Below are 16,497 nucleotides of genomic sequence, written 5' to 3' on the forward strand. Positions count from 1 at the left end.
ATGTATACCTACTTTAATATATTATTAAAGGGTAGTTCAACTCATTCCATAAAAAAGAAAATTGGAAAAATGGTTAAAGTTAATACACATAACATTATTTTGCATATTTCAGAATCAATATTCTTAACAACATTCTTGAAATGTTAAAATTAAATGTGGCTTTTGGCTCCTGGAAGAAAATGGTTTTGATATCCCCAAATTATTCCATGCGTGTGCTCTATCAAAGAGATCCACACATAAGTACACACACATACTCTAGACTTTAAAAAAATCTCACTTCAGTCACATATTAAACTGACCTCGTGCTTTGTTTTATTGTGCTATTTTTGTGACTAAACGAAAGTATTTAAGGGCAATGCTATTTCCTGCCTTCTTGAGGGTGTGTTGGAAAGGCATTAACTTAATGATATTGTAAGGTTTATTCTGATGCATTTATGTCATAACTGTGACAGTGACATGTTTTTCAGCTTTCTGACAGTGCCTTACCTACTCACTGTCAAGATCACTCTTATTCAGTTCAACTGAAAAAAGATGTCATGTTATACCCGTAACATAATAGTACATCTGTCAAAATCAGTTGCACCCTGAACAAGACACAAAAAAGAAACTGGTAATAGTCAGGAACCCTAGCAGCATTTTCTACATTTCACAAGTCAAAGAAAGTGCATTTATGTAATAAATGAATTGGTTAGAGAAACCCAAAAAAATGTGAAACTGTTTTCAACTGATGAGCTGACTTCTTCCAGTCAACAAAAATGACAGTTCAGCTTACTCATCTTGTTTCATTCAGCAAAATTATTACAGCTACTTGTATATGTGTTTCATCCAGGTGTCTCATAAACCATGGATAACCACCACTACCACCCCAAATTCTTTTCACTGCTTTGTACAGCTATCTTTTGAAAATTTAGAGCTTTTGTTTTTTTCACATCTTTCTATGTGCTTATACAGAATCCATGTACTATGTACACATGAATAAACATTGAGTTTTTTAGAAAGAATAATGTTAACTGAACAATTATTCCTATTATATAGCTGAATGGATGTGCATGGCAAAAACATAACTCTGTGTCAAATACAAATGGAATGTTCTACAATCATTAGATTACAATAAATTAAGAACAAATTCAGTAAGATAGACTTTAAATGCTCACATGTTTGGAGCAATGCAGTTATCTCTGAGTTAATGTATTGCTTAAAGGCAACTATCAAAGTAATGATTTTATTTTAGATAAAGACTATTTTTGGAATTAGCTACCAAGAGATTTTTTTCCCATAAAAGGTTTATCCTATGTTACTTTAGCCTATTATTTCTTTTTTTCTCTTTTTCACTATTGTTATTTCTCTTTTATGGCATATTTCTCTTTTATGGCATGTAAAGTTTTGGGGCCTGGAACAATTTCATCCACAAAACAGGGTAGTGAAAATCATTTCCGACAAGTGATGCCTAAAGCAATGGTGGACTGTTTCATCTTACTCAACCTTCTACCTAACAGCTGTATGACTACGTAATTCGATGAAGTCATTAGCAAAGATGTGTTTAGTCCATTTTGTTTGCAACACTGTGCTCCAGGACAGAATAAAAGAATATTCAACACAAGCATGGCCCCTGTCTTCATGGAGCTTATATGATTGGAAGATGACCAATATTTAGCAAGTGAACACATAAATTCATAAAACCTTTACAGATTGTAGCAGGCAATGCTACAGAACACTGGAACCACTTGTGAAGATTGTTGACAAAGGTCTCTTCTGGGTCTTAAGTCTGAAACCTGAGGCTCAGGCAAATCCTAATTGGTAATCATCCCCTCACTACTGTCTTCAAACCCTACGACATTTTCCCATTGGCTAGATTACTCTTGGAACATTTAACTTCAAAAGGCCCAACACTCTCTCAACACTGTCACATTCAGAGTCATGAAAGAAAGCTCCAAGGACTGCTGAGAAACTACACAGACAGGAACTAAATTAAGGCTCGAAAAGTAAGTATGAGGCAGGCCCCAAAAGATGGAAGAAGGGGAATCAATGCATTGACAGCCAGCTCATAACAGATGTCACAGACACATAAACGATGGCCTTCAGGGAAAGAAGCTGAATGCAGTTCAGAATGTGGGAAAATTACCGGCCCAGAGAACAGGTGAGTTACGTACATGTATTGCATAGATAAGGGTTCTGATAAAATAAACTTCAGCATGATTCTTAATTTTAGTACTTTTGACAGAACACTTGCTCCTAACAACTCACTTTTTTAACACCGTGTTTATAAGAAGTTACTTACACCAACACATCTTTCATGTAAAAGTATGATTTTTCTACCCTAAAGTTCATTTGGAAACACAAAGACTGTGAATAGCCAAGGCAATACTCAGCAAAAAGAGCAATGCTGGAGGTATCACAATACCTGATTTCAAATGATATTACAAAGTAATAGCAATAAAAACAGCATGGTACTGGCACAAAAACAGATATGAAGACCAGTGGAACAGAATAGAGGACTCGGATATGAATCCACACAGCTATGCCCACCTCATTTTTGACAAAGGCACCAAAAATATATGATGGAGAAGACAGCCTCTTCAACAAATGTTGCTGGGAAAAGTGGTTATCTTCCTGCAGAAAACTGAAATTGGATCCATGTTTATCACCCTGTACTAGTATCAACTCAAAGTGGATTAAGAACCTTAATATCAGACCTGAAACTCTGAAGTTAGTACAGGAAAGAGCAGGGAATACTCTGGAAATAATAGGTATAGGCAAGGACTTCCTCAATAGAAGTTGCAGCTCAACAGCTAAGAGAAAGGATGGACAAATGGGACTACATAAAATTAAAAAGCTTCTGCACAACAAAAGAAATGGTCTCTAAACTGAAGAGACCACCCACAGAGTGGGAGAAAATACTTGCCAGCTGTATATCAGATAACCAGAATATACAGGGAACTTAAGAAACTAATTGTTCCTTCCTATTATTGCTTATACTCTCTCTTCAACAAAATTAGAGATAAGGGCAAAATAGTTTCTGCCGGGTATTGAGGGGGTGGGGGGGGAGAGGGAGGGGGTGGAGTGGGTGGTAAGGGAGGGGGTGGGGGCAGGGGGGAGGAATGACCCAAGCCTTGTATGCACATATGAATAACAAAACAAAACAAAACAAAAAAAGTGGTAAGAGGACTTAAGGATTAAAGATATGTGAAGATAAAAAAAAAAAAGAAACTAAACTCCCCCAAAATCAATGAACCAATTAAGAAATGGGCAACTGAACTAAACAGAACTTTCTCAAAAGAAGAAATTCAAATGGCCAAAAAACACATGAAAAAATGCTCACCATCTCTAGCAATAAAGGAAATGCAAATTAAAACCACACTAAGATTCCACCTCACCCCTGTTAGAATAGCCATCATCAGCAACACCACCAACAGGTGTTGGTGAGATGTGGAGTAAAAGGAACCCTCTTACACTGCTGGTGGGAATGAAAGCTAGTTCAACCACTCTGGAAAAAAATATGGAAGTTTCTTAAAAATCTAAACATAGATCTGCCATATGATCCAACAATCCCACTCCTGGGGATATACCCAAAGAAATGTGACACAGGTTACTCCAGAGGCACTTGCACAACCATGTTAATTGCAGAGCTGTTCACAATAGCCAAGTTATGGAAACAGCCAAGATGCCCCACCACTGACGAATGGATTAAGAAAATGTGGTATTTATACACAATGGAGTTTTATTCAGCCATGAAGCAGAATGTAATCTTATCATTTGAAAGTAAATGGATGGAACTGGAGAACATCATTCTGAGTGAGGTTAGCCAGGCTCAGAAGACCAAAAATCATATGTTCTCCCTCATATGCAGACTTTAGATCTACGGCAAATGCAGCAATGTTGTTGGACTTGGGTCACATGACAAGGGGAGAACACATACGGGAGGAGTGGGGATAGATAGGAAACCCAAAACTTGAAAGTGTTTGATGTCCCCACGCCAGAGGAACTAATACAGAAACCTTAACGCAACAGAGGTCAATAGGGGAAGTGGATCAGGAACTAGTGAAAAGGTCAAGTACAGATGAATAAATTCTGATTGTAACACACTTGTGCATGGAAGCAATGCTAGGAATCTCTCTGTATAGCTATCCTTATCTCAACTAGCAAAACGCTTTGTCTTTCTTATTATTGCTTGTGTCTATTCTTCAATAAAATTACAGATAAGGGCAGAACAGGTTCTGCCTGGAAGTGAGGGGGGAGAAATGTGAATATGCACATGTGAATAAGTGAATAAAAAAATAAAGTATGATTTAAAAAATGTTTTTGGCAGTACTAGGGTTTGAATTCAGGGTCCTGTGCTTGTTATTCAGGTACTCTACTACCCTACAACTTCAGGTACATATCACTGGAGCTATGCCTCCAGATCTTTTTTGCCTTTTAGGTTATTTTTAAGATAGGGTCTTATATTTTTGCCCAGGCCAGCCTCAGACCACAGTCCTCTTACCTATACTTCCACATAGCTGGGATTGCAGACATGAACCATCATGTTTATGCTTGGTTTTTTGGTTGAGAAGGGAGGCTTCACTAGCTTTTTGCCCAGGCTGTCCTCAAACTTCAATCCTCCCTCTCTATCTCTGTTTTCTGAGTAGCTGGGATTACAGATATGAGCCACTGTGCTCAGCCTTGGAAGTATGATTTTTAAACTATCAGCCCCAAATGCTGAATTATTTTTGTGATGCATAAACTAAATGATGTAAAAACTGAAATTACCTGAAAAAAATAATCTTTTGAGAGGAAAAACTAATCCTTTAATCTTTAGAAAGAGCATTTCAATCCTATCTATCACCACCAGGACCTAAGTCTCCAAGGATATTGTTTAGAGAGACAAACACATACTCTATACTGAAAGTAATCTTATCAAACAGTTAAGAAAAACAGAAAGAAAGAAAAACAGTGAACATAAACCAAAAGGCCAAACTCACATCTGACCTTTGTCACACTGAGACATTTCCTTATGGACTAGTGTGAAGATCACCAATTCTAGGTGAATTATTAAGTGCTTTATTTTATTATTTATTACTGATTAAGACCAGATTCTATAAAGTGAGATGTTAATTTATAGATTTTTTTCCCCCAGGAGAGATGCAAACAGCTTCTGTTTAACAGAAAATACATCCCCAAAGTTGTGGTTGGATGTTAGCCACTTATGGACTTACCTAGTAATGTTATTCCACAATTTTTCCCTCGGCTTCTTAGATATTACTACATAAATACTCAATCTCTTCTACTTTCTTTGAGCTAACCTTGTCATCCTTCTGATTCTTTTACTCATGGATTAAATATATCTTTGATAAATATCCATTCTATATTTCTGAATAAGAGTCATGGAAATTTTTACTTTAACATTATCAGCTTGAAAAGTATATTTGGATATTGTGTCATTGGCCAGGAAAGTCATATTTCAAGTCTGCCATCCTGGTAGTGTTCAGGAATTTGTTTTCTATCTCACAAAGACTTTTAGAGGTTTTGACTATTAAAAGAGCATTGCCAATGTAAAAACATCCTCACAAAAGATATTTGAGTGACTCATAACATCATTTCCTTGTTGTTTGTTTGTTTGTTGAAGACAGGGTCTCCCTGTGTAGCTCATGCTAGCTTCAAACTCTGGAGCTTCCTTTCTCAGCCTCCTGAGTGCTGGTATTATAGGTGTGTACCACCAAGCCCAGATCATAGTGGCATTGCTTTAAATTGAAAATAATATATGAAAGATCTAATATGAGCATATGCAATTAATAAAAATTAATCCAAAACAATATTTGCTCCAAAACAGTAAATTAAATAATATTAATGTTTCCATTAATGGCTATCATATTCATTGATATTTTTAGCAAACACTTTTGAGAAAAACTTCTAGGCAGCTTACTCTGAATACAACTCAGGATAAGTAGAAATATTAGAAAATTGACCAAAGGAAAATGAGAAATCTGAAGCTAAAAAATTTATAAAGGCAAAAGCTTCCATCCAAAGATATAAGAGGAGACTTGTTACTTAATCAAAAGGAAGGATGATCTTTTCATACTGTAAATTTGTTCATTAGTATGCTGATTAACTAATATTATATTCTTAATTTTAGGGTTATTATCAATATTAATAAAATGACTCCATCATGCCCTGACTTGTCATGGGGAAGACCCAAGATACAGTGTTCTAGTAACAGGCTGTGAATTGTTCTGACATGTCCACCTCATTTTAGTCTACCCCCTTTTGGAAGCCAATTTTAACAGTATATACCACATTTGCCTAGTAGCTAAGGCAACCAGTCTATGTAGGCTTGAATCATCACTCTTCCTTCAGCAAGTGTATTACTTTCCTGTTGTTGGTGTAACAAGTGACCACAAACATTGTCACTTAAAACATTACAAAATTTGTATCTTCTAATTCTGTAATTTCAAAGTCCCAAATCTAGGTGTCGAGGTGTCGACAGGGGCTGCTTTCCTTCTCAAAGTCTCTAGGTTATAAACCCACCTTCTAGACCCTATCTGCATTCCTTGGTTCATCGTCTCTTCCTCTATGTGTAAATGTGTAAGACTGGTTTTGGAGGAGATTCAAATCTCTCTCTCTTTCTCTTTCTCTCCCTCTCCCCTCTCTCCTCTCTCCTCTCTCCTCTCTCTCACACACACACAAGCATTTCTGCTTTCCTAGTCACATGGCCTTCTCTGATTCTGATTCACTTCCCTCCATCTTATAAGGACCTTGTGATGACACTGGGTCCTCCTGAATAAATAGAATAATCTCCCACTGTGAGATTCCCAACCTCACCCACAGCTGCAGTCTTTTCTCTTCAAGGACAGCGTATTTGCTGGTCTTGGGAACTACCATCTTCAGTGGGCCGTCATTCTCTTCTTCACAGCAAGTTGCTTAACCTCTTTGTCCTTGTTTCTTCATCCATATAATGAGAATAACAATAATATACTCTCCATAGGATTTTTGTATGATGGATACCTGCATAGTTTCTAGAAGCTTCTACATAACAATCAATAAATGTTCATGGCTACTGAGCCTAATGCCATTGTTTAATGATAGAATAGGAAGAGTACATAAAAATAACTAAACAAGTACTTTTAATGATTTTCTGAAAAGCCTAGAAACTCTTAATTAATGCCATTGCCAGGTTATACAGCAAGAAAGATTCCCAGCCATCTGTGGGTTCTGTGGGTTTTTTCTCTGTCTGTCAGCTCCTGCCTGAGCTGACTCAACAGGGCAGCTGTGGGTGACCTGAATCCTCTTTGGTGAATACCTCCATCTCAAATCAGCTCATTTAGAGCAGGAATCAAGGAAAGAGGGGACATACAAAGACTGTAGACCCTACTCCAGGATCAACTCTCCTGTGACCCTGGATACAGCAGGCTTCATTTACATGGTGTAGAAATATGATCTCCTGTGCAATTGAAAGATTTCCCATAGAAAATAGCCAAACACCTTCCCTGGAGTTGTGTTAGAGGAGAATTTCTGAAATGTGTGTTTTCCCTCCTCCTCACACATTTATGGAGAGCTTTCTGTGAGCACAAAGAAGACAAAACAATGCCTAAAAACAAAGCACACACTTTCTTTTTTCAAAGAGCTCACAGTCCATCAGGGAAGACACACATCTCCAAAATGAGATTATTCATGCCTTTATTTAGAGCTTTGCTTCAGGATCAAAGCAAGGTTCCCAATGGATTCTAAAATGTGCATCAGCCTCTGAGACGGATGTTGACTGAATCACAGAAATGCTTGATGTCCTCAAGCAGCAAACTATTTCTCCATGTTTCATATGCAAAATGCTGACCATTGCAATGCATTGTATTGGGCCCGGTATTTCTCCCACCTCTGCATCCTAGTCCTGCTACTACAGAAGCTTGAGGATTCTTGAATTCTGAAGGTTGTCAATTGCAAAAGCACTTTCCTTCCCATGTACAAGTGAATTATTAAGAAAAGTATCCAAGAGCATGTTTTCTCAAATCGAGTTCCACTGCCCAGCCATATTAGAATCACCAAGAAGAACTTCTTTTGGGGCTCCGTAGACATGCAACACCCTGGGCTTTGCCAATTACCCACCAAATTAGGGTCTCTGGAATTCTAACCTGGGACCCAGGAATACAGGTCACTGAGTGACTCTGAGGCAGGTAACAGCTATGTGACAGGAAGAACAAGTAGGTTACAGGAACCTATTCTCTGAAAGTAAATAATCTCACTGCCTACTGAATTCTACCAGGGAGAATGTATATTTATAGTATAGTTGGTTCTTGCAGAAAGTTGTGCAGGTTGAAGAGATTTGTCCATGAAAGATGTTTCAGGAATGAATTGGATCTGCCAGTTAAACTATGAATTATGGCATTTTTGATGAGGTCAGATGACCAAAAATCTTAAAACAGAAAACTGGAATAGGAAATGTATGCACTGAAAAACCAATCCTCCAATAATAGAAAATTAATTTTATTTAAAGGTCATAAAAGCATTCTTCTTGTAAAAGATAATAAAGTCTTCTACTCATTCTTAAGGTATAAGATATAAGTACAATAAAAGTTCTACCTAGAAAGACCAAAAGAAAAAATAATAGGAATCTTCCATTGGTTAGAGAAAAGGGTGACAGCCCCAGAATCTTCTTGGTAAAACCCGAAGTCGGCCTTTAACACTGATCATGCTGTTTCTGTATTTGGAAATTATTACCCATGAATTACTAAACAAACAGAGGTTCAATTTTGACTTCTAGGAAACATTAATCAGACTGTTAAACTACTGCACAGTGAAATATTAAAGCAAGGGCATGACGTGTAGGCACTTGAGAGCTGCATTACTGAATTGGGTTTTTAAGCCATGGTGAAGAGGCCAAGCACTCAAGACATCTACAGGAAATAGGTTGTACTATTTTTGCATTGTAGCTTGAAAGAACACAGGATGATTTAAGGGACTCTTAAGAGTAAAACAACTAAAATTAATACCATAAAAAGGAAGGAGGAAAAGAAGCAAGTGCTGCATGGAACCACAGAGAAAAGGGACTGTACTATTATGGTTTTAAATAGATGGAGTTAAGATCAGTAATAACATGTGAGGGGACAAACATGATGGCTGCCACTTCAATATCAATCCAAACTAACCTTCTAAATGGAATTAGTAGCCTCTGCTATGTCAAGGACACTTGCAAATGACATTAGAGGATGTAAGCTGTATGTCTGTCTCGAATGTTTTTGTAATGTCACCAAAGTCATTTAAAGGCCGATTCTCAGTTCCCTTATTTGGAATAAGTAGAAAATAATTCCAGCCCCTCCTACTCCACAAAGGTGCTGTAGAGATCAAATGGAAGTGTCAAAATGCCTCAACATTTATTATTTTCTATGATACTATTTTAATAATGAGAACATTTGTAATCATATGTTCACTTCAGAGATATCTCTCTCCTTTAACTGCTACTGTGTGAGTATAGTAAATTTGTGATTTTTATATATTTATTATTCAGTTTATATCATGGATAATCAAAGTATTTTTAATTCACCCATTTCACAAATTGCTATTGCATGTGGACTGTGCCAAGTGCTACTGTTGGGGTTACTATGGCAACAGTGAACACATCCTCTCCTTGTGTGTCCTCCTAACCTAAAGGAAAAGACATCGAGAAAATCGTCCCATGCTCACAGACATATTTTCAAATTGTAAGTGATGCATCAAAGAAAAGAACAAGGTTACAGTAAAGATTTGAACAGATATTTAAATTAGGTTGACAATTAGGGACATCTCTGAGGAAGTGACATTTAAACTGAGTAGATGAACATGTGTAAACTGAAGTCAGGAAAAAGGAAGAAGTGGGGAAAGGAAGGGCAGTAGGAGGAGATGACTGGAGCATAGATAAGTCTATAGAAGGTTGGATGGTGATGAAGACATAAATGGAAGTGGTCCAGAGGGAGTGGAATTACTAGCAAATCACCTTGACCATGGGAAGGATCATTCCAGGTTTTGTTGGGACTCTATTTTGGTTTTGTCTTTAGCCCTGGGGATTAATGATTGATCCTCAGATGTGGTCTTCACTACAAAAGCAATGCCCTTAGGCCTTCCAGTTTAAAGCCCAAGGTGTCTGATAAATCTCTAATTAGCAGGACTGGAGGAACAAAGGTGGTCTATCCAACACTAAAGCAGATGCTAAACTCTTTCGAACCTTAACCTTTCTGCTCCTGGGATCCTTCCTATCTCATCTTGGGCATATGATGTGCAAGAATCTGCTGAGTTTTTAAGAGGATTATATAGGAAGTAGCTGGGGCTCTCCCTTTCTGACCTTCTTCTTTTGAATATTCCCTCTCAATTTCTAGCCACTATGGCAACCTTGAACTCTTACCTCTGACTCCCCAGCTTATCAAAATCTGCTACTTTCTGTTTGTCATTAGGGAAAAAGCCAATTGAATGTGCACTTGAAGTTTTTTTCCCTTCTTTAAAGAACCAAGTGCTTTCAAGTTTCTACCTGGTTTGAGATGGTCTTCTGAGCTCTGAAGAGTTTTTAAAATATATTTTATCCAGAAAGCACACTTGTTTTGGGCAAAAGGTTAGCCCAATAAATGCTATTCTACCACGGCATAGCACAAAGCACATCTTCTGTCTTCCATGAACATTTAGTTATCTTGAGCCACTCATTTTCTTTGGGTTGCAAAATGGACATATTCTAAATATAGCATGATTTTTATTTATTATGTGAAATCTTTTTTTTTAAATTTTATTGTTCTGAGATTTGAGCGTAGGGCCTGGCGCTTGCTAGGCAGGTGCTCTATCACTTGACCACATCTCCAGTCCTTGTTGCACTGGTTATTTTTGAGATGGAGTCTCAGTTTATGCCTGGGCTGGCCTAAATAGTGGTCCTTCTATTTGTGCTTCTCCAGTGGCTGGGTGACAAGTGCATACCACTGGGCCCAACCATTGTTTAAGATGGGGGTCTGTGAACTTTTTGCTAAGACTGACCTCAAACCATGACCCTCCTGATCGCCACCTCCAGACTAGTTAGGATCACAGGTATGAGCCCCTGCACCTGGCTTGAAAATGTTTTAAAAGAGAAACTTTCTCTTCTATTTGGTTACTTCTGTATAGATTACATAGGAAAAGTAGGATAAATGATCCATGTTTTCATTCATTAGCCTTCAAAATAAGGAACTGGATCCTTAATATCTCTCACAGGTGGCCAATGAGGCTTTTAAAAATCATTATCAGAAACTCATTTACTTAAATATATTTAGTATATTTTGAAACTTTGCAGTTATTATTCTTATTGATGCTTAGACATTTCCATTTCTGGTCATTGAGAGCCTCCTCAGTTGTCCCCAAATTCCTCTGACATGGTCCTGACGAGCTTTCACAGTTTCCTTGTTTTCTGTATTATAATAGCTAGCTCTATTGCAATATTAATAGAACTCTACTTAGCAAATTAAAGTCTTAAGGCCATAAACTCTGCAGAGAATGAGAGAATTGATCTTCTGGATTTGGGGCTGACCAGAAGCTATCTTCTTTTTATATTCTGACATAAAATAGGATTCCTCAACTACCATATTTGCTAATAAGTAATCTGAGGGCAGGACCTGTGTCTAACACACCTTGGTCAAGTTTTTAGTAATTAGCATGTGGGAGTTGCTTAAAATAAATAGATATTGAATTCAATCACAGCCATTCTTTTTCATGAATGTAACAAATTTCCTGCTGTTCTCTTTTCTTTCTTTTCTTTGTTTTTTTGCCAGACACCTGGTATGGGACATCAGTATTGCAGACAGAAGACTATTACCTATGTGTGTGGTTTTTTTTCACCAAGTTTTCTAAACTGAAATCTACTGATGATAGTACTATACATTTCATTTTTGCATCCCTAAAAGGGCTAAATGAAACAACCCCAGGGTTGTTCCATATATCCGTGATATTGGGAAGAGGTAGAAACTTTAAGAGCTGGGGCTCAGAAGAAGGCTTTCTGGTCATTAGAGACATATCCTTGGAGGGGATTGTAGGGCCCCAGTCCATTCTTTTCTCTCTTCTATTTACACCCCACCAATGAGGCGAATAGTCTCACCATGTGCTATACTGCCTGCCACACCCCCCAAAACAACAGGCCAATCGATCATGGACTGAAGCCTCCAGAATTGTGAGTTGAAATCAAGTTTTCTATTTATAAGTTAATTGTCTCAGGTATTTGTTACAGAAACAAAAAGCTAACACAGATAGAGTTTGATTCTGACTTCCAATATTTTTTACACTACAAAATGTACATTCTTTTTAAATGTTAACATGAATTTTAGAATTGTCTTATGTTCCCTTTATTAGAGCCCATAATTTTCTCTTACACAGTCTTCATTTAAGCAACAAAATACAATGGTTTAGCATTTCTCTGCATTTGTTCTCATCCAGTCTTCTCACTCTGACCTCGCTGTGCCTATCCTGATCTTTAGAGTTTAAACATACCACTGGGAGGAGATAAAGCCTTCTTGAGGCTCATCCAGCTGGCCTCCACTCCATTCATTCATTCATTTATTCAGAAGACTAATACAGGAAAAAGACATCTGATTGCAATCTAGTATAATGTGGATATCAAGACCAGGAGAAGAAAGACTGTTCTATGGTGGTTTGGAAACTCCCCTAATCTGAAAGTAGGGTGTCAGGGAGGTTGTCAGAAGTGGATTTCTATGTTGGGAAGAGACTGAGTAAGGTAATTATTTGGATGGAGGAATGAAAGTTGGGAATTTAGCAATTACCTCAGACATCATGCAAAGATGATTAAGGTTAGAAAAATCATGAACTCATGGCAAGTCAAAGAAACTGAAATTTCAATATGGCTGGACAGTTAGATGCTCTTGTTCTGTTGGGATGAGGAAGATAAGATCATGGAGTTGCAAACGAACATGTTTATACAGGGATGAGAGAAAATGAATTTAAAATGCACACTAAGGACAATTGCCTCAGCAATCCATTCACAATTAAAGAACAGTATCTCCTGTGGTTTAATTGCCATTTCCGAAGGGCATGCCAGATGAGTTCTCTTTCGCCTGCCCAGTTACATTCCCTCCCTGGCCTTTATTTACCATTGTTTACTTTTCTTTGGAACATTTAGTAGAGAGGTATTTCCTCATCCTTTCTTTCTTCCCTCAGTTATTTCCTTCCACACATATCTTCTCTGGATCTATAAACATGTTCACAACTTCTATGGCTAAGGTATCTAAAATTTATACTTTCTCTTTGATATAGATTTTCCATTGGCTTCATATTTTTTCATAAGGAGTTATTGCTCCAACTTGTTGGGGAAAGGGGTAATAAAATTAGGTGTGAGTCTCACATAGCCATTTTCTTGCAATAATCACAGGACAGCTTGCATCTATAATGTTAGCAAACTCACGTGTTAGGCACAAGGATGGCCGGGTGTCAAAATGTTTATACTACCCAAAAAACAGTTTAGAGGACCCGCTTTAGTTATGGTAGAAATACATTATCATTTTTCAAGACGAGTAGTTGTTCAGACATACAGTGCTTTATACTTATATCATCAACAATGAAGCAAGTAGAACACATCATGATGTACTTATAATAATGATATTTATGTAGGTTTGAATTCTATACCTTCAACCCAGAGTCTTGGAGCTCCAACTTTCCGTATTTCACAGGTACTTGAACTCAATGAGTCAACAATGGCATTAATAATTAATCTCTCTGTTCCCTTCCAGAAACTATTCTCCAGTGATCTGTCCCAGGAAATGATACTCACTTTCAGACAGTTGTTCAAATGCAGTAATTCAGTATCCCCTTACACACGTTGACCCAGCTTTCTTGATTCAAAATTCTGAATCTGCTACTTTCTTCTTTACTGATAGCTGTTCTAGTTTAGGGCTCCATCACGTCTTACACGGGCACAACAGCAAACGCATCCTAATGAGCTGGCTGCCTCCATATGTAAGCCTCCAACCTGTACCCTTGTTTCAGTCTAAATGGACTCTCAAATGCAAACTAATCCTCCAGAAATCCTCTTTCCTGTGCATGCCTAGTGTGTATCACTCCTCTCTGGACTATCCTCCTAGTCTATAATGTGAAAATATCTTCATCTTAGTTTCAAAGCCTACTGCTGTAAACTTTCTGATACTAAGTGCAATGTATCATTCCCTTTCAACCTTACACTCTATGCTAGCAGAAGAGTGGGTACAATTTTTTTCCAACATTGCATATGCCCATCTTTATTAAGAACACATATACTGCTAGCCAGGGGCAGTGGTGCCTCTAATCCTACTTCTCAGAAGGCAGAGACAGGAAGATGATGAGTTTAAGGCCAGCCTGAGCAAAGTTAGCAAGATCCTGTCTCAAAAACAAAATACAAATGAAAGGACTGGATGTGCAGCTCAACAGAACATTTGCCTGGCATTCATAAGACACTGGGTTCAATCTCCAGTACTGGAGAAAATATATATATATTTTCACGAATTCTCAAGATAACTCAAAGATTTCCTCATTTTCCTGGATCTGCAACTCTTGTGGAACTTTCTTTTTGCTGTGATTTCATTAGCTGTCTTGGGGGTGAGTACATTGTTCACATATATGGCTAGTTTCATATATATATATGTATATATGTATATATATACATATATACATATATATATATGAAAGGGATGTAAGTAATTTTAAATTCTAGGTCTGATACTGGACAAAGTTCCTAATTTCTCTGAGGTTCACTTTCTTCCACATCAGAAGCTGCAAAACACGGTGAATGGCTCAAGCAAAACCAGCCAAGGATCACATTAACTTGCCTGTGCCTTGTAGGAAGGCACATACAAAGAGCCTGGTCTTCCTTAAGCAAAATGAGCATGGATGGAGTCCCATAGCTATGATACAGGAGAGAGAGAGAGACCCTGCCACCTCCCTCCCACATCACTTTTTTTGTTTATATGTATTGCAAGAAAATGACTTCCGGTGTCTGGAGAAAAAAAATCAACCTGATCTCAGATCTATGCTACTCAGGAATGCTGCAGACAAAATCTTGCATTGGATGCTTGTGCTGATAGCGCCCAAGTCCTTTCTTTTGATGATGGGGAAAATAAAGCGGTTCCAGCTATTTCTGTGCCAGTCAAATGAGAGCAAGTATATGACTTATTAAGTAAAGAATTCTGCTTGTCTCCTCTTATTTCTGCAAAAAACAGTGATGTTCATGTACCTACTTCACTGTGTTGTTAGGACCAAATCAAAAACCAACTATGAAGAATAGTCTCTGACACATATTAACTGTTCAATAAATGGTGGGTGTAGAATATCATGTTTTAAGAAATGGAAAATGGGAGTATGGCGATTGTGTAACTGAGGGGTCAAAGTCAAGTTATCAGCTACAGTCCCCTAAAATACTTTCACTCAACCCATTCTTAGATTAGTTTCGGTTATCTATGGCAATATTTTTTTCCATTAAGTTTATTGCTTTTTATCATTAATAAAAATTTAAAATTATACAACCATCATTTTTCATTGACTCCTGTCATACCATTTTACCATTTTACTATATGTGTTTAAGTTTCACTTTAAAGCCAGTACTGCTATTTCAACCTTGGGTCAATGAGAAAAGGAAACTGACCATATATGTGAACAATGTACTCACCAGCAAGTCAGCAAATGAAATCACAGCAAAAAAAAGAAAAAAAAAAAACTTCCACAAGAGTTGCAGACCCAGGAAAAGGAGGCGACATTTGAATTATCCTGAGTTACGTGGCAGCAGAGAATTCAAAGCAACCACTATGGACATCTTAAGCAATGTTCTACTTTCAGCAAAATAGCACCTGATTTACAGCCAGGGTTGAATGTACGGTAAGCATGTGAAATTGGGGAAAATGCATAATTTCTCTGAAACCCAGTTTACTCTCTATTAAGTGGACTGTTTAAGGATGAAATTAGAATATGTCTCTAAAAACATTCATGATATATAGGATGACACAATTATCAGCTCTTACTATGCTATGGTAAATATTTTGCAAAATGGATGCTCTAAGTATAGAATGTAATTATAAACATGAAGCATTTTGAAATTTGTTTTACTGATTGTTCATTATGTAGAATAAGCTTTGTTAAATTCTATGATCCAAAGACAAACAAGACTGACTGCCCACGTTCTAGGTTCCAGAATCCTAATTAGGGTAAGGTATTTTTTTTAGAAGATGCATTTTTTTCAAAGTGATGACTGTGAAGTGAGGAGCTCACATAGTCAGGGAAGCTGGGATTAGAAGCCAGGAAAGCCATGGTTCACTGGGCAGAGGGTGGGGAAGTAAGCTGCCCACTGAGTCCTCACTGCGATCCAACAGCTGGGAGGGGCCGGAGCTTAAGTCTTGGACTCCAGCAGACTTGGCTACAAATCCAGCTCTGCATTTCCTGTCAGTGTGGCTTCAGCAAGTCAACTGCTCTAAGCTTTAGCATTCTTATTTGTAAAGTGGAAATAGCCAGCTAGTAATATTTATCTGGGCTTCTGAGAAATCACAAAAACTGCTTCATATAGTATCTATATTAAAT

The 16,497-nt window shown here is 37.6% G+C and overlaps 1 protein-coding gene across 1 annotated transcript in view; it reads right to left on the reverse strand.

The window, feature by feature from the left end:
- The window catches only part of Cntnap4 (contactin associated protein family member 4), a 248,895-nt gene that overhangs the window by 103,921 nt on the left and 128,477 nt on the right, over positions 1-16,497 (reverse strand). The window lies entirely within an intron of this gene.

This window comes from Castor canadensis, chromosome 15 (assembly GCF_047511655.1).
Source record: "Castor canadensis chromosome 15, mCasCan1.hap1v2, whole genome shotgun sequence".
In the NCBI taxonomy this organism is placed as follows: domain Eukaryota; kingdom Metazoa; phylum Chordata; class Mammalia; order Rodentia; family Castoridae; genus Castor; species Castor canadensis.